General features: G+C 35.5%; 1 pseudogene; it reads right to left on the bottom strand.

Moving 5' to 3' along the window:
- Positions 1 to 20,859: 20,859 nt before the first annotated feature.
- LOC109271360 (vimentin-like) lies at positions 20,860 to 21,423 on the bottom strand (annotated as a pseudogene).
- Positions 21,424 to 24,538: the final 3,115 nt, after the last annotated feature.

Here is a 24,538-nt window from a genome sequence, read left to right as displayed (position 1 = left end):
GAAGCTGTGGAGGGAGAGCAGACTTGCCAATATCTTGATTTTGGCATAGTGGTACTGATTTGGGACTTCTGCCCTCCAGCATTGTAAGAGAATAAATTTCTGTTGTTTAAGGCATCCTGGTTGGTGATAATTTGTTTCTCATTTGAATTATATGGAGAGATTGGATAACTGCAAATGCAATCAAGATACAGAACTATTTCATCATGCAAAGATCTCCCTTATTATGACCCTTATAGTTGCTGCCCTTAAGAATCTTTTTTATAATTTTTTTTATTTTTTAAAGTTTATTTACTTATTTCCATAGAGAGAGAGAGAGAGAGAGAGAGAGCGCAGAAGCAGGGGAGGGTCAGAGAAAAGGAGAGACAAAATCCCAAGCAGACTCCACACCATCAGCGCAGAGCCCTATGCGGGGCTTGAACTCACCAACAGCGAGATCATGACCTGAGCCAAAGTCAGAGGCTTAACTGACCAAGCATCCAGGCACCCCAAGAATCTTTTTATGATTTTTTATATAATGTTTTATTTGTATCTAATGAGAAGAAAAGAGAAAATTACATCTAAATGTAATTTTAAATGTAAATGTAAATAAGGATGAAAGTATCCATCTTTCCTGGAAATAGAAGTCTCCAGAGTCTGTTGTTAACAAAGTGTGCTGTGGTTTTCCTCCCAAATAACATGGAAATCACATGTGAGTCCATTTGTGTATGCCTAGTTATATCTGTTGTGAATTCTACTGTTACCCAAAGGCAAGTACCCAGCTTGCACAACTACTCATATATTTTAATGGCTATTAAAGTCATTACGTCTGTTCTGTATTTATGTTTTAAACTTAAATCTCATTAAAAGAAGACAATGGGTTAGTAAAACTGCTTCTCTTCAAAATAAAACTTTGAATAGGAGATGATATGCATGTGTTCCAACAAATAGCAAATTGAAATTTTTTTTAAAAAAAGAAATAAGATTTTTTTCAAAATAAAAATCGTTGAGGGCTGCATTTTTATAGGAAATTTGGAACAAATAAAAAAAAAATACAAAGCATAATACCCCCAGTACTGCAACCCCACCTCTGTGAGTTAATTACCAATGTATTTTTTATTTGATTATTCCTGTGTGATGAGTTTCACCAGAGGAGAGGAGACCAAATATGGAGTTGGCAAATGCCACTTGGCCTCAGTGTACATTTCTGGATGTTGTTCCCTCCTGCTCCCTAAATCCCTCAGAGTCTGTCTCAGATTACTACGCCTCTTTAATCAAAACAATATTTTAAATACTCTCTTTAGAACACTGTTCTTTCAAACACTGTGTAGTCAGGTGAGGGACACCTGCCTGGGACTCTAAGCGTCTGATAGTCCTGCCCAGTGAATTCGGTGCCCTCTCCTGCGAAGTACTCAGGTTCCACTACTCGCAGGTTGGATTTCTCTTCCCCACCCTGACTGACCGTCCCCATCCCTGACAGCAGCAGGAATGAACGATTGGCCTCATTAGGTGTGCAGCGGGTGACCGGAGCGCGCGGGGCCAACGCTGCGCTTCCCCTCCCTCTCCAGCTGCAGACACAACGCACCCTCGGGCCTGGGGAGCAGCGGCAGGCGCCCAACAATCCCGGGCAGGGCTCTCATAGGCCCCCAGTGACATCACTGGCAAAGCGGATTCCAGGCGCCAGGCTCCTGGTTTCATCGATTAGTCTATCCCTGTCGGCTGCTGGGGAGGGCTCAGGGTAGGCTCGGCACCAGGAGTGACAGGACGTGGAGGAGGAGGGAGAGCAAAGGCAGCGAGGGAAGGAGAACCCAGGCAGGCGGCAGCGTGCAGTTCAACCCGGCGGGTGCACTCCTTTGCTCCCTCTTCTGCTGGCGCTGGGCCTCAGCCCAGCTGGACCAGGTGAGTCCAGGACCATGAGTGAACCGAGCGTACAGGAGGGGTGTTGCCGGTGCGAGGCTGGCCCTACTGAAGTCACTTATGGGAGCTAAAGGCACCCAGTTTGGCTCTATGCATCTCCTTCCTCTGCTGGAGAGTTGCTAGGATCAGGATTCTGATCTACTGGGGCAGCCGAGGCCTTTTGGAGGAAGCCTCAGGACTGCTTCCTGTAAGGACAAAGGCTTTTTCTTACCAAAGGCATGTTTCTCCCCAGCTGTAAGAGCAGTGCTACTATCTAGGAGTTATGGAGACCAAAGAAGTGGAATAGAATCAAGATACAAGGAGGAAATTGTTACCAGAGGAGGTCCCTGCAACAACTTCCTAATGCAGGTGTCTGGTTTTAGGATGTAGAGAACCAGAGAAAGCAGATTGGTTCTAGGATACCTGAAACCTTGTACAAAAAGAGAGAGAGAAGCAAGCAAGCAAGCAAGCAAGCAAGCAAGAAAGAAAGAAAGAAAGAGGAAGGGAGAGAAAGAGAGGAAGGAAGAAAGGAAGGAGAAAGAAAAAAACAAGGAAGAAAGGGAAAGAAAAATGCACAGTTCTCTGAAATGACCTGTTTTAACTTCTGGAGGAGGCTAAGTGGTGAGAAAATGCATACTTTTTTCATTTGTGTGTCCTCAGACCTGAGCTAAACAGCAAATAGGGCCACTTCTAGGTGGAAACACATTCAGAGTACTGATGCTCTTTCACTGACTCCAGATGTGACTATTTAAAGCTATTATTTATATATAAGAGAATACACAAATTTTAAGTGTATAGCCAGATTGAGTTGGGGAAAATATATGTAGATTAAGATACAGATACAGATATTTACATCACTTCAGAAATTCCCTGAGTGTCCCTTTTTAGCCCAAACCCATTCAAAAGTAAACACTTTTCTTATTTCTACCACCATAGTTTACTTTTGGGAGTTCTTTAAATTTTTATAAATAGAATCATACAGTGTATACACTTTTGTGCACAGTTTCTCTAACTTAGTAAAAAGTCTCAAATTCGTCAATATTTTTGAATCAGTAGATGACTCCTTTTTCGTGCTGAGTAATATTCCATTGTATGAAGAAACCATAATATGTTTTATCCTTCTACTTGCTCATGGGGCATTGTTTTCAGCCTTTGTCTTATGAAATAAAGTTGCTAGGAACATTCTTATAAATCTGTTTTTGGATATTGGTTTGCAATTCTTTTGTAAATCTCTCCTCCTCTCTCATTTTGATTGTAATTGCTGGGTTATAAAATAGGTATAGTTTAACATTTTTACAAAACACAGGCCACCTGTTTGTGAGAGTGTTTGCACCTTTTTTTTTTTTTTTTTTTACTGTGACCAGCAAGGTAAGAGCGATCTAGCTTTTCCACATCATGCACTGCTCTTGGAATTTTAAACTCTTTAATTTTAGCAACTCTAATCTACAGTTTGCCTTTTCTTTTTATTTATCGTACTCTTTGTAAAGCAAACAGTTTTTTTTTCATATTGGTGAAATCCAATAAATCATCTTTTAATAATTAGTGGTTTTTGTTTTCCGTATCTAACAAATGTTTTCATAATCACAAAGTTGTAAAACCATTTTGTATATACGCTTCTAAAAGCATCACTATTTTAGCCTTTATCTTTATGTGTATGATCAACTCAAATTAATTATTTGTGGTTGGTATGATATAGGGGTCAGCGGTTTTTTGGTGTGTGTGTTTATTTCATTTTTCCATATGGATATCCAGTAAATAATTTCAACATTATTTGCTAAAAAAAAAAAAAAAAAAAAAAAGACACGATTCTTTTCCCATTGGATTGCATCAGAGCCTCTGTTGAAAACCAATTCCGTGTAATTGTGTGGGTCTATATCTGGCATTATGATTTTGTCATTGACCTATTATTTGTACATCCTTATGATAACTTCAGATTATATATTTTAACAGACTTTTATAGTAGTTCTTGAAATTAGGTGGTATAATGTCTAAAATTTATTCCTTCTCAAAATGTTTTTATTTTCCTAACTTTTTTGTATATCTACATATATTTTAAAGTCAGCATATTAGTACCTGTAAAATGTCTATTGGAATTGGATTGATATAACATTGCCTCTCCTGAAAAGTTTGAGGAGATTTGACACCTCAACAATTATAAATCCTCCAAGCAATAAGCCTGATATCTTTTTTAATGTTTATTTATTTTTGAGAGGGAGAGGGAGAGAGAGAGAGAGAGAGAGAGAGAGAGAGAGAGAACAAGTAGGGGAGGGACATAGAAGTAGAAAATCCTAGGCAGGCTTCATGCTGTTAGCACAGAGCCGAATGTGGGATTCGAACCCAGAGCCGAGATCAGGAGTTGGACAGTTAACCGACTGAGCCATCCAGGAGTCCCAGCCTGATGTATCTTTCATTTACATAGATTTTTGAAAATTTCTCTGTGCAATGTTTTATAATTTTTAGTGTATCAGATTTGCACATTTTTGGTTAAATTTAATTCAGTGCAATTTATGTATTTTGCTACAATTGCAAATGGCAATACATTTTGCAATTGTTTGTTGCCAATTTTTAGAAATATGATCAAATATTGAATATTTACTTTGTATCCTTCAATCTTGTGATATTTGCATATTATTCCTACAATATTTTGTTGTGGAATCCTTAAAAATGTCGTATATACACAGCTGTTTTGTCTGGGAATAAATATGGTTGCGTGTTTTTCTTTTAAACTATTATGTGCTTTTCATTTTCTTGCCTTATTTCACTGACTTGTTTCATTTGACTAGGTTCAGTAGCACAATGCTGACTAGGAGTGTGGAGTGTGGACACCTTTCCTTTCCTCAGTCTCAGGGAGAAATCACTTAATATTTCACCATTAAGTTTTCTGGTAGCTATAAGGACCCATAACCAGACTCACAAAGTCCCTTCTTTTCCTGTTTTTGCTGAGAGTTCTTATGTATGGATGTTAATTTTTGTCATTTATTGAATCTATTGTAACTACATATTTCTTATTTATACTTTTATTATATTTGTTGAAATGATCATGCATTCCTGGCATGAACTTAATTTGGTCATAATAGCTTGTCATTTTATATATCACTAGGTTTTATTTCTTCTTTTTGTTTAAAATTTTTAAAAATATTTATTTATTTTTGAGAGAGAGAGAGAGAGAAAGAGAGAGAGAGTGAGGGGGGAGGTGCCAAGAGAGAGGAAGACACAGAATTGGAAGCAGGCTCTGGGCTCTGAGCTGTCAGCACAGAGCTCGACATGAGGCTCGAACTCACAGACCGCAAGATCATGACCTGAGCCGAAGTCAGACACTTAACCAACTGAGTCACCCAGGCGTCCCCCCTAGGTTTTATTTCTAATGTTCAATTGATGAATTTTGTATTATGTTCATGTATAGTATTGCTTTGTAGTTTTCTTTTATTGTAATATCCCTTTCATATTTTGTTATCAGTATTATCGTGGTTTCAGAAAATAATTTGGAAAATGATTTTTTTTTCTATTTTCTGAAAAAATTTTTATAAGATTGGGATAATTTCCTTCTTAAATGTTTCATAACATAGAGCAGTGAGTGAACTAAATAGTGCCTAGTGTTTTCTAGTTGTGTTTGTGTTTGTTGTGGTTGTTGTTTTTGTTTTTTAAGTAGGCTTCATGCCCAGTGCAGGCCAACGTGGAGCTTGAACTCACAACTATGAGATCAAGACCTGAGCTGAGTTCAAGAGTTAGATGCCTAACCGCCTGAGCTACCCACGTGCCCCTAGTATTTCTTTGACAAAAGACAGACAATAATTCAATTTTTAATAGATATAGACTTTCTATTCTTAATTTCATTTTAATAAGTTTTGTTCATTAAAGGAGAGTATATAAATTGTTGAATTTAGGGATCATGATGATGTTGATATTTCCTTTTAAAACTGTAATGTTTATAGATATAATAGACATATCTTCTCATTCATAATTTTAGTAATTTTATTTTCTTGATGCATTCTACATGGGATTTTTCAACTTCATTGATGTTTTCCCCCAAAAAAGCTTCTATTGGCTATATTATTTTCCCTTCTTGTTTGTTATTTTTTAGTTCATTTAATTTCATTCTCTTATTTTCTTTCTTGCACCTACACTGAATTTTCTAGTTTTCTTAGAGTAGAATCTTTTAAATTAGTTTCAAATGATTTTATTTTCTAAGTATTAAATCTAAGTATAAATTTTCCTCTAAAATTGTTTTAACATTTCCTCATAAATTTGGGGGTATTTTTTTGTTTATCTTAATTCAGGTTGAAATATTGCTTAATTTTTCTTATTCTTTCTTCTTTGATCTATGGTTATTTAGAAGTACAGTAAAAACTTGGTTTGTGAACATAATGAGTTCTGCAAACATGCTTGTGACCCAAAGCACTTGTATATCAAAGTGAATATCAAGAACCATTGGCTCAGTTGTGACCATGTGACATTCGGCCTCATAATACTTGTATCGCAAGACACTGCTCATTTATCAAGTTAAAATTTGTTAGAAATGTTTGCCTGTCTTGCGGAACACTCACAGAACAAGTTACTCACAATTCAAGGTTTTACTGTATTCTATTTAATTTCAATCACTTGAGAATTTTTCTGATATCTTTTTGTTACTAATTTCTAGTTCAATTCATTTTCCTGAGAATATACTGCATGATTTTAATCATGTAAAATGCATTAAGACATATTTTATTGTCCAGCATATGATCTATCATGGTGTATATTCCTTATGTGCCTGAAAAGAATGTGTGTGTGTGTGTGTGTGTGTGTGTGTGCTTGTTTTTCATTTAGTGTGTATTATTTAGTATTTCATAAATGTAAAAATAAGTTAATTTCTGTGGTAGTAATATTCAAAGTTTTGATTTTATTTATTTATTTACTTATTATTATTACTTGAAAGATAGAGTGAGAGAGAGAACAAGAGAGGGGCAGAGAGAGAGAGGGAGCGAGAGAGAATCCCAAGCAGGTTCCATACTGTCAGTGTAGAGCCTGACATGGGGCTCGATCCCACAAACTGTGATATCATGACCCGAGCTGGATGCTTAACCAATTGAGCCACCCAGGAGCCCCCAAAGGGTCAATATTCTTATAAAAATTCCCAACTATGGATTAAGGATTAAGTACTGTTAATTTTTTTTTCATCATGTTCTTTGAAGTACCTTTCTGAGGGACAAATTTTCTTAGGTTTTCCTTCACAGCGATTTGACCACTTCATCATTAAGAAACTTCCCTCATATCTCTGGTGATATGCTTTCTTTTGAAGCCCACTTTACATGACATTGGTATGGCATCCCCAGCTTGCATCTTTTCAAGTCAATAATATTAGGTTTTCTTGCCAATAATATTAGGATAGAGCCTGTTCTTCCCTCTGGGATCATCACTTATTTTATGCAATTATTCTAATCACCTGTAAGCACTGACTAGAGAAAAGCTACATAATGCACCTTTATCCTTGCACTTACTGCTTAGGCTTGGTAGGTAGGGGCACTAAAGTAGGATAGAGAAGTTCTTAACCTGCACCTCAGCAGGTGGCCACCTAAAGATCAGGAGACCTGGCATGAGCCCTTTGAAATTGTTTGCAAATTCAAAGATTGTGTGTGTGTACATTTTTCTAGGTAGGAGATCTGAGCTTTCTCCAGAGGATTTCTTACTTTCCTAACTAAGGACATCATTGAAACAGCATTCTGAAATCTGTAAAGATTCTGATTCTGATTTTGATTCTGATTCTTAAATCAGATTGTGTAACTCGAGCCACTTTGCACCCAGTGCTACTCACTAAAACTTATTTGTGCTAATCCCTCAATGCTGCATCGTTGAAATTTTGGTTGCTACAGTTTATGCCTCAGCAGTTTTTATGCCCTTAGGTAGCCTTTTTTCTATTAAGAAAGTTTTAAAACACATTTGAGCAAAAGAGATTTTTGATAAGGCCATAATTATCTCATGCTAATAGGTACAAATTAGAAATAAAATGAATTAAAGAAATACAGTGATCATTACATAGGGAACAATTTCTGCTAAAAAAGAGCACCCAGGCCCTGCCATACTCCCTCTTATTTCATGTCCTTTATAATTGTACGTCAGAGTACACAATATGGGTGCATCCTTGAATTGGGAATTCTTACAGAAGAACAGTAGCAAGAGCATCCCTGTTATGGAAGTGGAGTCAGGTGACCTGCATTTGGTATCAGCCCACGCACTACCTTTCATCATGATTATGGGCAGGTCATATTACCTATCTAAGACCCAGTTTCCACATCTCTGGGACCAATGCTATCCATTGGAAATATACTGTGAGCCACACATGTAAGCATATAGGCATTTGAAAACTTTATAGTAGCCATTGAAAAGAGTAAAAAGATAGCAAAATTAATGTTAATTATATATTTTAGTTAACCCAATATCAACATTATTATCATTTAATATGTAATCAATAAACATAGTATTAAAATGTTATATATTTTTCTCAAAATAATAACCAACTTAATATTAATGAAGATTAATTAAACTAATCAATTATTAATTAAAATAATAACTAATTTAATATTCCTATGTACTAAGTCAACCATCTGCGACTTTTACGGCTCAGTTTGGATTGACTGAATTTCTCATTGTGGATTGTGCTTTCCTGCCTCTTTAAATATCTGGTAATTTTTTTATTGGATGACATGGCTTTGTGAAGTTTATGTTATTGGGTTCTGCAGATTTTTAGGTTTCTAAAATTGTCCCTGAATCTTGTCCTAGAATGCCTTAAAGTTATTTGGAAACAGATTGGTCCTTCTAGGTCTTACTTTTATATTTTACTAGATAAGACCAGAAGGATGTTCAGTCTAGGTTTAATTTCCTCCACTGACAAGACAAGTTCTTTCTTAGCACATTGCCATGTGAATTATGAGGTCTTCTACTCTGGTTTATGGGAGCTGGTGTTATTCTTGGTCTTGTGTGAGTGCTAGACCAATCCATTTGGTTGGTTTCCTAGACCCAAGCTTTCCTAAGTCTGTAATCGCCTGTAATCCATTTGGTTGGTTCTTTCCTCAACCTAAAATAGTTTCCTTCTGTGCATGTAGTGATCAATATTCAACTAATAGTTGAGGAGGCTTCTTTGAAGATTTCCAGTGTCCTCTCTGTGAGAAGTTCTCTCCTCTCTGTATTCTTGTCCTGGGAACCGCAGCAGTCACAGCTTCCCCAAATTCCCAAGTTGACGTGCTTGACTTTGACAGCCTGAGGGGCTCTGCCTCAGTTCCCTGTCTCTACCCCATGCAGTGGAGTGGAGTAGAATGGTGGGCAATCATATGACTTATGTTTTTCTCTCCTCTCAGAAATTTTGTTGCCTGATGTCCACTGTCTAAAGAACCATTGTGCCATATAGTAAGTCTGGTTATTTAGTTGTTTCACATGGAAGGGTGAATCCAGTGTTTATTAATCCATTTGGGTAGAAGAATAAGTAGTCAGACACAGAACTTAGGGGAGTTGATCCCCTCTGAACCTTTTTGCAGTCCAGTCCCTCAATTTGGAGTAGCTTTAGAGACCCCAAATGTCATCCTCTCCCTCATCAGTCCAATAAGACTGAATTTTGCTATATGAGTTTGTCCACTGTGCACTGGATGGATGGTGATTTTTGTTATTTGTCCACATTTTCTTTTAAATATTTGGTCCAGATTATGTAATTTTTATAGTCAGTAAATTTAGCCCATTATAAATTATTCTACAAAGAATGTAGAATGTCCATTGAAATTATTTATATTCTGAATGTAGAGGAGCTATAAATATATTGAAAACTTAAAATGCAATGATTGAAGACCTTTGTGATTCTTCTCTTAAGGTCCAGAATTTGTGAGAGGTTTACTTTCTTATTCCAAAAAGGCCACATAGTTTTGAACCATTTCATTTTCCAGGGCCTTGTCTTTTGGCTTTTGAATACCTTGCCATTGACAGAAATCACTTTTCTTGTGGTGCTCATTTAAAACAAAATCTGGGGGCACCTGAGTGGCTCAGTCGGTTGAGCGTCCAACTTTGGCTTAGGTCATGATCTCAAGGCTCATGGGTTGGAGCCCCGTGTTGGGCTCTGTGTACACAACTCAGAGCCTGGAGCCTGCTTCAGATTCTGTGTCTCCCTCTCTCTCTCTGCCCCTCCCCTGCTTGTGCTCTCTCTCTCTCTCTCTCTCTCACTCTCTCTCTCTCTCTCTCTCTCTCAAATCAAATAAAATAAACATTAAAACAAAATCATCTGTCGAAGATAGAATTTTCATGAATAGAAACGTTATCTACTTGTGCATTGGAGGCAAGCAGGAGAATGAAATTAAAAACAAAATATAAATATGAAATTTCAAGATGATGTAGAAATTCTGTCATCTGCTAAGAAATGAGAATTTACAAGTCTTTGGTCCATTCCTAATCTATACTCCAGAGCGGGAGCAGAGTATGCCATCCAAGTGTGCCACATTGACATGTGAGTTGTTTTGAGCATAAGGCAGTTAAGACCGAGCAGACTTAGGAAAGCTTTATGCCTTTCCCCTTAAACTGCCTAAAAGAATTTAGATAGGGGCCAGAACCACAAAGCAATTACCAGAGATAACTTTAATCCCAATGACTTTTCTGTATGGCATGGCAACCATTTATTTACCAAACTCTTGCTTTTCTCGTCTCTCTGTGAATTGTCTTCCTCCCTTTGAAGTCCCAGACCTCTGCCCCTTCTCCTAAGCTCTGGATAGTATACAAACCTCAATTACCTGAGTGCCTGGGAGTCTCATACTTCATGGGGCTCCCATATGTATGAAATTAAATTTGCTTTTCTCTTGTTAGTCTTCCTTTTCAAGTTTATTATTAGACAAGCCAAAGAACCTAAAAAAGAAGGAAGGAATTTCTCACTGTCACTCAACCTAGCATGACTGGGCTTTCCTTTCAGTGTAAGGATAGTTGTATCATTCCCAAGTTTTCTGATTCATCTTTGTTTGCATATGAAATCCAGATGAACTTCACAAAATAAAATATGAATATACATTATTCACTCTCTGCCTTGGTTTCCAATAAAGTTAATGCAATATAGATTGTCTTAAAGAAAGCATGCTGTTCCTCAATGTCATTATATCTTGCTCCATTTATAGATATTTAATTATTTTCAATTGGCTCTATAGACAACCATGCAATTTAAATCAGAGCTATTCTTTTGAACTTTTTAGCCCTTTTATCTAACTCTAGAGTGGAATTTAATAATCTACTCTTCCAGAAAAAAATGTTCAAGATTTTGGACTTTAGCTGATGCTTCTCAACATATAACACTTACAAAATTGTAAAAAAATTATTATAAAAATACAATTTGCAATCCCTCATATGCAATAATATTCAAGAGAGAAGAAATAATATTCTTAAAGTTGCAGTAGTATGTTTGAACATGCTATAATTTGTCTCAGAAATCTTTATAGTTCCTGGCTGCCAGAATATTAATGATGGTTAAATTAGGTAAAGAAAAAAAACATAAATAATTTTTACTGTGAGTTTTTACAGGATAAAGAATAAAGTATTTATTTAAAAATTTACATGTTTATTGGAACTAAAAATTAGAGTAGATGGGGCACCTGGGTGGCTCAGTCAATTAAGCGTCTGACTTTGGCTCAGGTCATGATCTTGTGGTTTGTGGGTTCGAGCCCCATGTTGGGCTCTGTGCTGACAGCTGGAGTCTGGAGCCTGCTTCGGATCCTGTGTGTCCCTCTCTCTCTGTGCCTCCCCTGCTCGTGCTCTGTCTGCCTCTGTCTCTGTCTCTGTCTCTCAACATTAAAAAAAAAAAAATTAAAAATTAGAGTAGTTATTCCTATCAGCTAATTTGGACAAAAAACTTTTGAAATATAAATGTATATGAAGACTGTGATTTTTGTTCCTTAAGTTATCCTCCACTGACAATTCATTGAGAGAACAGAACAAAATGAAAGAATGGTCTTGAAAAAACAAAACCCAAAGAATCAAAGCACACCTTGTTGGTGTCGTACTGTTTAATTACTTATATAACTGAATTCTTATGGTCTTCCATCCCTGGGAGGAAATTTGAAAATGAATATGGGGCTCCCAATGTTTCATTTTGCAAAAGAAGTTATGATTTAATTGACTTAAACAGAAGGCCACTCTTCTCCCTCTCTTCTTCCTCCTATTCCAGTCCTTCGTTTCCTTCTAGAGTTCCTATACACATAGAGTTATGATGCACAGATTCAGACAAGAACCATTTGCAAACACTGCTCTAACACTAAGTGGCAAATTCATTTTCCTGACGCTAAAATTGCTTAGCTCTTCAGTGGTCACCTATAACAGGAAGTTTTGTAGTTCAAAGAACTTCTTGTAACCTAAGTTCTATGTAAAGCAATATCTGTGCTTAGCCAGTATTGAATTCTTTTCAGATTTGGGGGAATGTGAGATTGAGGATCCTGATTCAAAAGCATATTCTATTACATAGTATTTGCTGGTTTTTATTTAATAGGTCAAAACATCAGCATTGTTTTAAAGTAAAGAAACGTGTTAATGCATTAGAAAAATTATAGTCATTGTATAATAATATAATGACCGGGATTAAAGGTCTTAATTTAAGTATGAAATCTTATGTAATTTTAAGGTTTTGCCCAATCCTACCTTTTCATGAACAATTTTAGTAGCTGAAGCCCTATTGCTCTCATTAGTCCATAATTTTTCCCATATTGAACATACATTAGGGCCCCGGTGAGACTTTCTTTGTTGTCCTGCAGGCAAACTCAATATTCAGCTTTCGGCAAAAGCCAAGCATTTTGGTTTTTTTGAAGGGGTAAATCCCATAGAGATGAGAAAGCTATTTAATCTTGACAATTGGCTGTTCCCCTCAGGAGGTGGCAGGTAAATTCAGTAAAAGGCAATTTAATGACATGAATAATGTGACCAAGATAGAAACTCATTTAAGGTGTGCACAAATAACCACAGTCAAAGAAAGTAAACATGTGTTGGTTTAATAGATGCAGCAGAGAATTACTGCACTTTTTAAAAGAACTTCATTCTGAAGAAGTATTAAATTGCTATTTCAAGGCAGCCAGTAATTTACTTAGCAAGGAAAAAAGAAGTTTAGATATTCAAAGAAAAAGTAATATGAAGTGTTCTTTAGTTCTCGGTGGAAAAGGACCGGTGGGGTGCTTGCGGATGCTTGTGTTTTATTCTGTGCAACTTTTTTGTTCCTTTATGCTGTGTTTCTACTGTTTGTTTCTTTGGTTTCATAAGTATTAAATGACTTGTTAGGGAAGGAAATTCTACCAGCTTTTGGTAATTTTTGCATCAAGCAAGTGACTTTAGCAGATGAGTGATTGTAGTCCTCTCAGTCGGGGGCATCTCTCATGGGCCCTCAGATCCTTAGCAGTCATACCACACATTTATTTGTGTTCTATTTTTTTTTAAGTTTTTTAAATGCTTATTTATTTTTGAGAGAGAGAGAGTGCAGGGAAGGGACAGAGAGAGAGAGAGGAAGGCAGAGGATCTGAAGCAGGCTCCATGCTGACAGCATAGAGCCCGATGTGGGGCTCCAGCTCACCAATTGCAAGATCATGACCTGAGCCTAAGTCAGATGCTTCGCCGATTGAGCCATCTGGGAACCTTGTTAGTATTCTATTTTAAGGAAATGTTCCTTAATCTAACCTTAATATCAAGCAAATGAATTTGAGGTTGGAGCCAGTTCCAATTTAATGTCTCTGAAATACTCTCAAAGAAATGTGAGCTAGTTTTACATAGTTCTCTTCACAAAATAAGGTTTCCACACACCACTTCAAATGAATCTATACACATTCATTTATTTGTGATCCGTTTTATACTATTCTGAAGAGTCAGGTTATAGAAGTTTATTTTTCCTATATTTAGAAGATATTAATATGCCAGTGAGGTTTCTTTTGGGGGTGGGAGTGTTACTTTCCTGGACAAAGAATGTAAAATGTTCCTAGGAATATGCATTTTCCCTTTACCACTAATCTTTCATCTCTGCCACCTAAAGTGCTGGAGATATTGTTTAGTTTGGTATTATTTTAAGAAAAAAAAAATGGAAGCAAATTAGATTTCACATAAAAACTTTGAGTAGCTAATAACCAGTCCAGTGTTTGTTTTGTTTTTGTTCTGTAAAGCTGAAAAGTAACACATTTATATAAAAGGTTTATCATTTTCCTGGAAAAGTTTGACATGGAAGAATATGCAACGGGAGAAACCCATAGAACCACCTTGCTCTCCCTCATGTCATCAAAACAGGCACATCATCTTTGGTGTAGCCGCCTTTAAGTTGTGTCAAAACATATACCATCTTATATCAGAAAATATAGATTTGGGCATGAATATCAATATGTTTTATGAAATTGATTCTAGAGACTCTGTCAAGCATCTATGTCAAATTGTTGGGTGTTTTTCCATTTTCCCAAAAGTCAAAAATCAGAAACATGCATCTGATCATATGAATTAAAGATAATATAGCCCAGACAATGTTAAGTGTATTGTAAGCAATCCCAGACATGTGAAGTAAGTAGAAGCTTCCTCCATTAGGCAGAAAGTCTTTTGAGGGCAGGGTCTAAGTCAACGATTCTTAATGCCCCGCATGCCTCATTTGCAAGAGTCTGACAGTTGTGCTCACTATATATATATATATATATATATATATATATATATATATATATTTCTCAAATTTTTTTTCTCACTATATATTTATATATATATATTTGAGAAAACAATCAGAATTTTTTGTATCTCAGGTGACCTCTAAGCACTATTCCTACTTTTATAAAATTCTGTGTCTTTCGGTGTTTATAGAATACATTGGGAGAATGTGATCTGTGTGGTAGAGTCCCATAAGTCTTATGATCATACTTTTGACAAGAAATTCCTTTTCAGTTGTATTTCTAGTTTTAGTCCTACTCATGTAATTATGATAATTTTCAAACAAATTATATGAGGTAAAATTATTCCAGATTTCTGACCTCAAGGAGGAGACAAACACATTTTTTTACAATATCCTGCTTACTCCTACTCGCCTAAGAATTACTTAGTTTTTATCCATCATATTCTCTCTCTCTACCTATCTCTCTCTGTCTTTTTCTCTGTGAGTCACACACATACACACACATAATGAAACTTACTTCCTACATTGTTTCTTTCACCCATGTAATAATTTTTAACTGGACACATCTTTCTGTGCTACTGAGGTAGGGAAGGTGAAGGGACTCCATTTTAGAAAGGTTCCATCTCTACTGTTTTTCTACTAGGCCCCATTTACTCATGTTCTATATTTTGCATCTGAATAAGCCAAAAAAAAAAGCTATGTTTCCACTCCAAGGGGAAAGCAAGAAGTTAACTATTCTCCAAGTTTTGTTCTAGGGCCTCAAACACCTGATAACATCTTAGAGCCAGATCCCAAACATGTTCCAAGACATTAGCTTCAAGCAAACCTCAGCTGATGTTGGCATCATTACCCCAGAATAACACCTACTATTCACCTGTAACTCACCTTGGATCAGACCCTACCCTGGATTACTGAAAGAACATGTACCCTAGACCCCTTTCTAATATAAACCCCCAGCCCCAAGCGATGGAGAGACTCACTCTCCTTTTTCCTTTCTGAGACTCTCAGTTACTCCATTTGCTATACCCTATCACTTATACTATTTAATAAACTCTGCTTTCACTTTTTCTGGTTTGTGTTTGATTTCTATCCTGTGTGAAGCCATGGACCCTCTTGACTGGTCTTGCAGGACACCCCCAGGTTCTTGGACTCAGCCTGCCTGCTCCATCCAATTATACTTCATCTTTCTTTCAAGGCAAATGATTGTCTCTAAGAAGTGTCTCCCTGATCAGCTTTCAGCCAACATCAAGTTATAGAGTGAATCTGCCATATACCTCCTATTTATTCTAATATTAAACTCTTCAGTTTATATATTTCTCCTATAATTCTATTTACTCTTGTATATAAACTCTTCACAAGATATAATTCTGGTCTATACAATATGTCCTAGTGAACCATACCTTATGTTAATCAACCTCTTCAAATATACAACCCTAAGAAATGAGTTCCTTTGGTTTTAAAGAATCATTTAATTTTCAGAATACAATATATATATATATATACATATATATATATACACATATATATGTGTATATATATATTCAGAATACTACATATATGTATATATATATATATAAAGAAAAGTATAAAGACAAAAATTAAAGACTCCTATAATCCTAGTACTTTAACAGTTTCCATTTTTTTAATCAGTTCATAATAAGGAGATCAATATATAATTAAAGTTGAATAATGATTTGTGATTAGATCAGTTCACTTAACAAGTTGCAAATGCCTTGATATAAATCAAACTCTGAATTTAGATTAATTCTAAAAGCTGATTACTTTCTATCTTTGATAGTTCATGTTTAATAAGACATTACAATGCAGACTTTGATAATGTTACTTAACCTATTAGATTGGCACATTTAGATTATTTACTTCTTTGCAACTAAGGATCAGGGTAATAAGGATTTACAAGTAAATTAACCAACGGAAATAACGTATTATCTTCATAGCTTAAATGAGGTTTAACCTAATTTCTCTGAGTGGGTAATTTTTAGTTGACGTCATTCTAAGTATATGCCTGCATCAAAACTTAGTAATATAATGACTCTGATCTTAATAAAGCATCTCTAATCTTGGATTTTAGAAGCAGTGCAGTGCAGGAGAAAACATTAGCTAGAGATGCAACTATTATTTATAGGTGTGTTTTGTTTAAACAATGTAAGTTGAAGATTTTGAGATGTATTCTGTTTGTGTGAAAACTGCTCAAAATGCTCCATGTTAGGTGAGGCAAATGGAGAAAAACGGGTTGAATTGATTTTTTTTTGTTGCTAGTATGACAGGAATGAGACAATTTAATTTACCCTAAACAAAACTGTTGGATACATACTTATATGGAATAAGAGTCTGGCTCTCAAATTAATGATTTGGATTCTGGAAGTGCTTCAGGAGTTAAGCTGGACATTTTCATCATTTTCTGCCAAGTGATAGAGATTTTAATTGCTACATTGCATTTGGGAAAAGAATACAATAAAGAATATTTAAAAATAAAACATAGTTATTAGAGGCCACACACTGTAATTTCAGGCAGGACTTTTGGCCTCCTGCAGTGACCACACAATGTGATGGCTTGAGACTGGATGCACCAGGCATGGCCCAACTCGAAGGTCCTCTTCTATAGAAAGATTCTACCCTATCAACTATTGTGACATTGAGTTTAAAGCTTATCTATTTTTTTCTTTTCATTTCAATTCAGAGGTTGATCCTTTTATATAGACTGTAAGTAACTAAAGAAGAAATGATAATCTATCCTTTTCCTGAGATCTACTGTACACAATAGCAACAATACGTTTATTGAGCAGAAAATAGCATAGTTGGCACTTTATTCCATTAACCGCTTCATATTCGTTGGTTTATCATCCAGGGAGGAAGCAAGCCATCAACTGACACCACAGCTTCAAAATGAAATCAATCCACCATATTAGCTATAAAAATAGTATTGAAAAGCAATTTTTGAGGTTAAAAGGCTAAGCAGCAATAGGTTAGGCTTGTGAGAAGGATATGAAGGCTGGCCTCAAATATCATGCAATGGAAATGTATTCTTTGTTAGTTTGCAGAACCAGAAAGGAAGCATTTCACCATTTTGTTGTGTTCTAATGTTAAGATCTCAAAGATCATTCAGTTTTAAGCATTTGGACCTCCGTAAACTAGTTTACAAAGCTCATGAGGTAAGCTATCAGTCATGGAGCAGAGACAATTAAGGCAACCTTAAAAAATGTGCAGAATCTTCCTGACTTTGTTCAACTGAAAGAATCCATCTCTTAGCTTTCAAGATTTTTATGAAGCTCCCATGAATAATAATCTTTGCTTCAGGGAAAGTGTCCAAAAGTCTTGTTAAATCAAACTCACTCTTGATTTGAAAGAGACAATTATAATGATGTCATCTCCTGAATTATCTTAAATAAATTTAGAATCTGAAGGAACCATAATGATTAGTGAGCTCATACAGATTAAGGACATCTGCAAATATCAGCAAGGACATCCCCTCCCATTCTTCATCACCCAGGCAATGCTCATTCTGCACAGAGTAATTCAACAAGTATTTTTATTTTTTTGTACTTCATCTTGTCCCTAAAATTATGTATTTTTATATTATAGTTGATGACTTCTGTAGTAGATGAGCAAAGGCATAGATAGATGATAGATAGAAAAAGTTTGCTGGATGTGGTTCCTAAAATAATCTTTACAAATTATGGTGGCCCTACAAAGACAAAAACATTCCAGCTCTCATGCAATTAAAATCATTACTATCTTCTTGATAAAATTTATACTCACTTTCCTTAATGTTGTGCTACGAAGTCTGGCTTTCCAATTTAAAATCCAGAGTTATTTTAATATGGAAAGTTTAGTGAGTATTGTATTGGTATTTCCTTTTATTTTGAGTTTTATTTCTTTGATTTTCAAGCATCCAAACACACACACACACACACACACACACACACACACACACACCTACACACATGTGCACTGGTTTTTTGCCCTGTTGTTTGACATATATTTCTCCTTATGATTTTTAGTTTATATTTTTATTTTTTTAAATTTTTGTAACTTTTTTTCAGTATTGAAAGACAGGGTGTGAGTCAGGGAGGGGCAGAGAGAGCAGGAAACAGAGTCCCAAGCAGGCTCCAGGCTCTGAGCTGTCAGCACAGAGCCTGATGCAAGGCTCGAACTCATGAGCAGTGAGATCATGACCTCAGCTGAAGTCGCCCGCTCAACCAACTGAGGCACCCAGGTACCCCTATAGTTTTCTTTTTAATTACTCAGGTTTCAATGAATATTTCACATATTTAACACTTAGCACATTGATTTATAATAATTATAATAAAGTCTTTTCATAAATTTATGAAATTGGATTATTTACTGAGAGTTACCTTTTTTTACATGAGGACAATTCATTAGAAAAATGCCATTTTTCTCTTATTTTCAAGAGTCTATAGATTGAAATACTGAGCCTTTTCTTATCTTTTAGCTTTATTCATTTGTCTACATTTTTCTTAATCCCACTGAGTAAAAGGATTCAGTTCTAGTGATGTCTGATTCCAAGTTGATGCGTAATTGCTACTTTCCTACCATTATACAAAGAATTATATTGTTTACATTTCAGCACTCATTCATTTAACTGAAATACCTTAAAAATTACACTTGACTGAAATGAACCATTTTGACACCTGAAAGTTTTCATATATGTTAAGTCCTATTCTTTCCTTGAGTCTTTTATCTTTATATTTCTTGAGTCTAAGAATTGGTGACCTTAGCAATGCCTCAAGTTAGGTTCTCCTCCAAACCTTTATTAGCTTAATAGATTTCAATTTTATAAAATCCACTCAAGATCCCATTTCCTTTTTACAATATTCTTACTGATTTCAGATAATATTCAGAATGTTATCTGCGCTTCTTCCATGTTATATTTTCTGATACATATATTTAACTTCAAATATAGGAGATTTCTTCTACTAATCAGTAAAGTAAATTATGGCCTTTTGATCTTGATTTCAGACTACTAGAACATTACATAAAGAAGCAAGTATAAGAAGACTTGTTCGCACATATACACATGCATGTGGGTACCATTAATGCTTATGGCAAGCAGTGGGCCAACTTAGAAAAAAAATAAGCATAAACAAAAAACAGGAATAGTTTAAATAGTATGGAATTTTAGGCAGTATTAAAAATGATGATTTGTACTGAAATGAGACTCCACAGTTTGAGAAGCTAAGTAAACATAGAAAAACATCTGTTTGACATATTTTATTGAGAATTAAAATGGTATATTACAAAAATATACATAAAACATGCTCATAAATATAAAAAATCCAGAATTGCATTTATATTATTATATATTTCAATTGTATAAATACAATAAACTTGCATTTATACATAACATAAATAATAAAGTTAAAAATAATTTTCTTTCATTGTATAAAGCTTGGATTATACAGAAAAATTCATATAATAAAATTGAAATTAACCATAATATCTAATGGCACAAGATCTTTTTTGAGTTTTATCAAAAATTTTATTCTAGATTTTTAATTTTTTCAACGAATTTCAAAATAGAGAAACAAGAAACACTTAATCAAGTAGGTCTTTCTGGAAAAAAAGTCTAAGTTAATGTAGCAATTTCACCTTAATTTTTGAGCAACTATGCCAAGAATTCTAATTGCTAGCTTCTGTGTACCACATTTGGCATTATGTGTTTACAAATTCTTATTTAAATGCTCTTTGTACATGACCAGCTCAGCACACTGCCCTGTCACCTACACATCTGATGGCTGTTCTTCCTGTTGGCCCACAATTACTTAATTGATTAGGTTGTTTCTTGCGTAGGATTTTCCCATATATGGATTATCTTGCAGATTTTTCTTCTGGTTTTGGATGTGGAAATTTCCATATATTTTTCATTACATCCTGGGAAATTAGTCACAAATTCCAAAAGTGATTTTTGTTCTTCGTCTGTGTTAAACAGCTGTTTCTTTTCAGTTAAATTCTCTTTGTTGGGTGTGTGTGCGTGTGTGTGTGTGTGTGTGTGTGAGAGAGAGAGAGAGATTATTGCTTGCCTCCTTATTTTAGTTTAGTTTAGCTTTACAAAGATTTATTGAAGCAGAAATGAGTTGGTCAGATACTTGTTGGAAAAAAGTAGTTTTAATGGTATTCAAAAATACTTTTCAAAAAGCATTCCAGCACAAGTTTTCTTCATAAAGTAGATTATGTTGTAAACTTTTTTCTCAATCTTTTAGGAGTGTTGATATCTAGAGGCTATTTCTATTCCAAATCTATCTTGCGCTCCTGAAAAATTGCAGAAATGCTCCTGAAAGCTGTTTCTTTAAGATAGGGATTTCCTGCTGGTTATATATTGCCACACCAGGTGTGTGCAATTTTCACTCAAGGTCATCATGATTCTGGGAAATTTCATTGATAACCTGTACATCTCTAGTTTCAACCATCATAATCAGAAGGGTCCTTTTTGAGAGAGTGTCAACCAGAAAGAGTGAATCCAGATCGGTTTCCCTCAGGTTCAAGGAAGAAAAGTTTGGAAGGGGCAGAGCAATCCTGCTCTCCTCACCTTCCAGCAGTTTCTTATAGTTGGCAGTTTCAATGTCAAGAGCCATCTTAACATTCAGTAGGTCCTGGTATTCCTGAAGGTGATGAGCCATTTCTTCCTTCTTGGTCTGAATCTCACCCTGCGGGTGGCCAATAGTGTCTTGGTAGTTAGCAACTTCAACAGCAAAATTCTCTTCTGTTTCACGTATCTGGCATTCAGAGACTCACTAGTTCCTTTGAGTACAACTACTTCACAGGTGAGGGACTGCACCTGTCTCTGGTACTGATTTGACTCCTGCTTCACCTGGCTCAGGGCATCATTACTTAGGTTAGCGGTCCCAGAGGTTAGCAAACTTGGACTTGTACTATTCTGCAGTCGCCTGAAGGTTCTTGGCAGCCATGCTTTCATGCGTACATATATTTCATACATACAGCAGGTGTACATCATGTAGGGCTTGCCTACTTATTTTAAAATTAGTTTCACTTATAATGAAAATTCTGAGATCTCAATTTATTTTCTTTCCAAACACTTTTCTCTCTTTTGTTGATATTCTTTTAGAAGGACATACCTGGAATTTTACATAAATATTCGTTGTCTCAACAAGTTCTAGCTGAACATTATCATGTATTTCAGTCACCTAACCATCATACCTTTGTGTTGCCAGGGCATTTCATGAGGGCTTCTTTTAATATTTGTTTAAACAATAACTTTTTGTTAGTTATAGTTTCATTACTGATGTTGCCAGCTGTCTATGGTTATTTTTTCAAGTGTATTCCCTCATTCTTGGTTTGTGTATATGTAAAACCTTATTTAATAAAAGCCACATTGTAGGAATTAGGATTATTATGAGATATGTGTATGGCACTGAATCTATATAGTTCCCTGAACACATTTATATAATTTATTTGTGCCCTCTTTCCCTATTCTTCTCTACTCACCTCCACCTTTACAGTACCATACGTTTTTCCTATTCTCTTTTGTAACATTATTCCTAAGCTTCTTTATTTCTCCAGTACATGATACACAAGGAGGGACATTTTTGAACTAATATGTATTTGTTTAGATTTTTTGAATTACACAGGGACATTTTTGAATGAATATGTATTTGTTAGATTTTTTGCCTTTATTTACTGCAAAAGGCATATCTTTATATTTTCTTTTGTTTTTTTTTTTAATTTTTTTTAACTTTTTATTTATTTATTTATTTTTGAGACAGAGAGAGACAGAGCATGAACGGGGGAGGGGCAGAGAGAGAGGGAGGCACAGAATCGGAAGCAGGCTCCAGGCTCTGAGCCATCAGCCCAGAGCCCGACGCGGGGCTCAAACTCACGGACCGCGAGATGGTGACCTGAGCTGAAGTCGGCCTCTTAACCGACTGAGCCACCCAGGCGCCCCTCTTTACATTTTCTTAATATCAGGCTAGAGTTGAAGATTTAATAGGTGAATTTACCTTGTTAATTTTTATGATAAATATGCATATTAAAAATATATATACATACATTTTATTGTATATGACACCTTTTTGTAGAAAGGATTTGAAGTAAAGTGCAAATTAAATAGATGCACACATATGTATATACGTATATGTATATTTATGGCTTTGAAAAATTAGCAGAAAATAAGGATCATAGAAAGGAGGAGAGAGAAACATCCCAGAAGGGCAAAGTAATTGAATATTAAATTCATTTCTGAATATTGTTACAGACAGGAATATTCAATAAGTTAATATTAATCATTTGATATAATCATCAGAATAATAAGAAAAGATATTTTCATGACAACAAGTTGTCAAACAATTATTTTGTAGACTTATCTTTAGTCAGTGTTGAGCAACACGCAGGGTAATGTCATCAGGAAAGAGTTAAAATACGGAAGTGACTATTTCTCTGCATGACCTTTGGTAATGCAGACCATTGGAAGTAGGTCAACTGAATTTCTAAACTTCTCTTTAAGATATTTCCCATCACAAATTATATAAAGATTGACTCTAGCTCTGATTTGTTTGTAATAACCTCTGTTGAAACAAGTCAATGTGTTGCTGTTTTCAGTGCTACCATTGTGGATACAATAACTGTTGGCCTTATAATGATGTAGTTAACATAAATACTGACAAATTAATACCAGCCTACTTTCTACAATAAAAAAATTGGGGGTTATTTCTGAAAAAGTTCTCTGCATATGTATGTAACAATCTCTTTATCATATTTTTTTAATTTAATGTTTTGCTTATTTTCTTGGAATGCTTTTTGAAAACACTTCCAAATTCTTTTTTGTTTTAAAATTTGTTTTTACATTTATTTATTTTTGAGAGACAGAGTGAGACAGTGGGCGAGCAGAGGAGGGGCGGAGAGAGGAGACACAGAATCTGAAGCAGACTCCGGGCTCTGAGCAAGCATTCAGCACAGAGCCCAATGTGGGGCTTGAACCTACAAACAATGAGATCATGACCTGAGCCGAAGTCGGACACTTGACCGAATGAGCCACCCAGGCACCCCTCCAAATTCTAATAATGGCCCGAGATGGCTTTTTTATTAGAGATATGCTTTCTTAAACTGAGGCTATGTGTATTGAAATTAGAGATATATTTATATTGATAAAGAGAGAGTAAGTAATAAAAATAAAGAGACCAGTTTTTCCCTTAAGGACAGCTTCATTCTTTATTGGGTTAGCATATTTTCTAACATAAGAATCATAAAATAAGCTTTCTTCTTTGTATAGGTGGGGTCTACCTCAGTTTTTAGCTTACAATTTGAAAGTTTTATTTTGCTGCCTAGCTTTATTTTTATTTTTTTTTTATTTTTTTTTTTTTTTAATTTTTTTTTTTCAACATTTATTTATTTATTTTTGGAACAGAGAGAGACAGAGCATGAACGGGGGAGGGACAGAGAGAGAGGGAGACACAGAATCGGAAACAGGCTCCAGGCTCTGAGCCATCAGCCCAGAGCCTGACGCGGGGCTCGAACTCACGGACCGCGAGATCGTGACCTGGCTGAAGTCGGACGCTTAACCGACTGCGCCACCCAGGCGCCCCTAGCTTTATTTTTAAATAAGGCAAGCTGTGTTAGATAAAAGAAATACAATGTTGAGCTACCCGTGTGTTTGTTTTCTTCAAGAATAATAATTTTATTTATCACAAATATGCTGGTATAGCATTTTTGTTGTTCACCACTTTATACTTTTATAAAATATAGCGAAAGGTCTTACACATATTCATCCAGCTCTAAAGTGATTAAAATTATTTATATGTCATTACAGAAGAATTGATCAAAAATATGAATAGTGAAATCATAAAGGGTGCCTGGGAGGCTCAGCTGGTTGGGTGTCAGACTCTTAAATTTGACTCAGATCATGATCTCAGATGGAGCCCCACATCGGGCTTTGGGCTGATAGTGTGAAGCCTGCATGGGATTCTCTCTTCCTTCTCTCTCTTCTTCTCTCTCTCAAAATAAATATTTAAAAAAGGAAAGAAAAATCATAAAGAAAATAAAAATAAATTAGATATATGAATATATTCT

Source organism: Panthera pardus, unplaced genomic scaffold (assembly GCF_024362965.1).
Source record: "Panthera pardus isolate Hobbes unplaced genomic scaffold, ASM2436296v1 HiC_scaffold_12, whole genome shotgun sequence".
In the NCBI taxonomy this organism is placed as follows: Eukaryota; Metazoa; Chordata; class Mammalia; order Carnivora; family Felidae; genus Panthera; species Panthera pardus.
The sequence above is the reverse complement of the archived record's forward strand: the minus strand, read 5'-3'. Positions and strand labels throughout refer to the sequence as shown.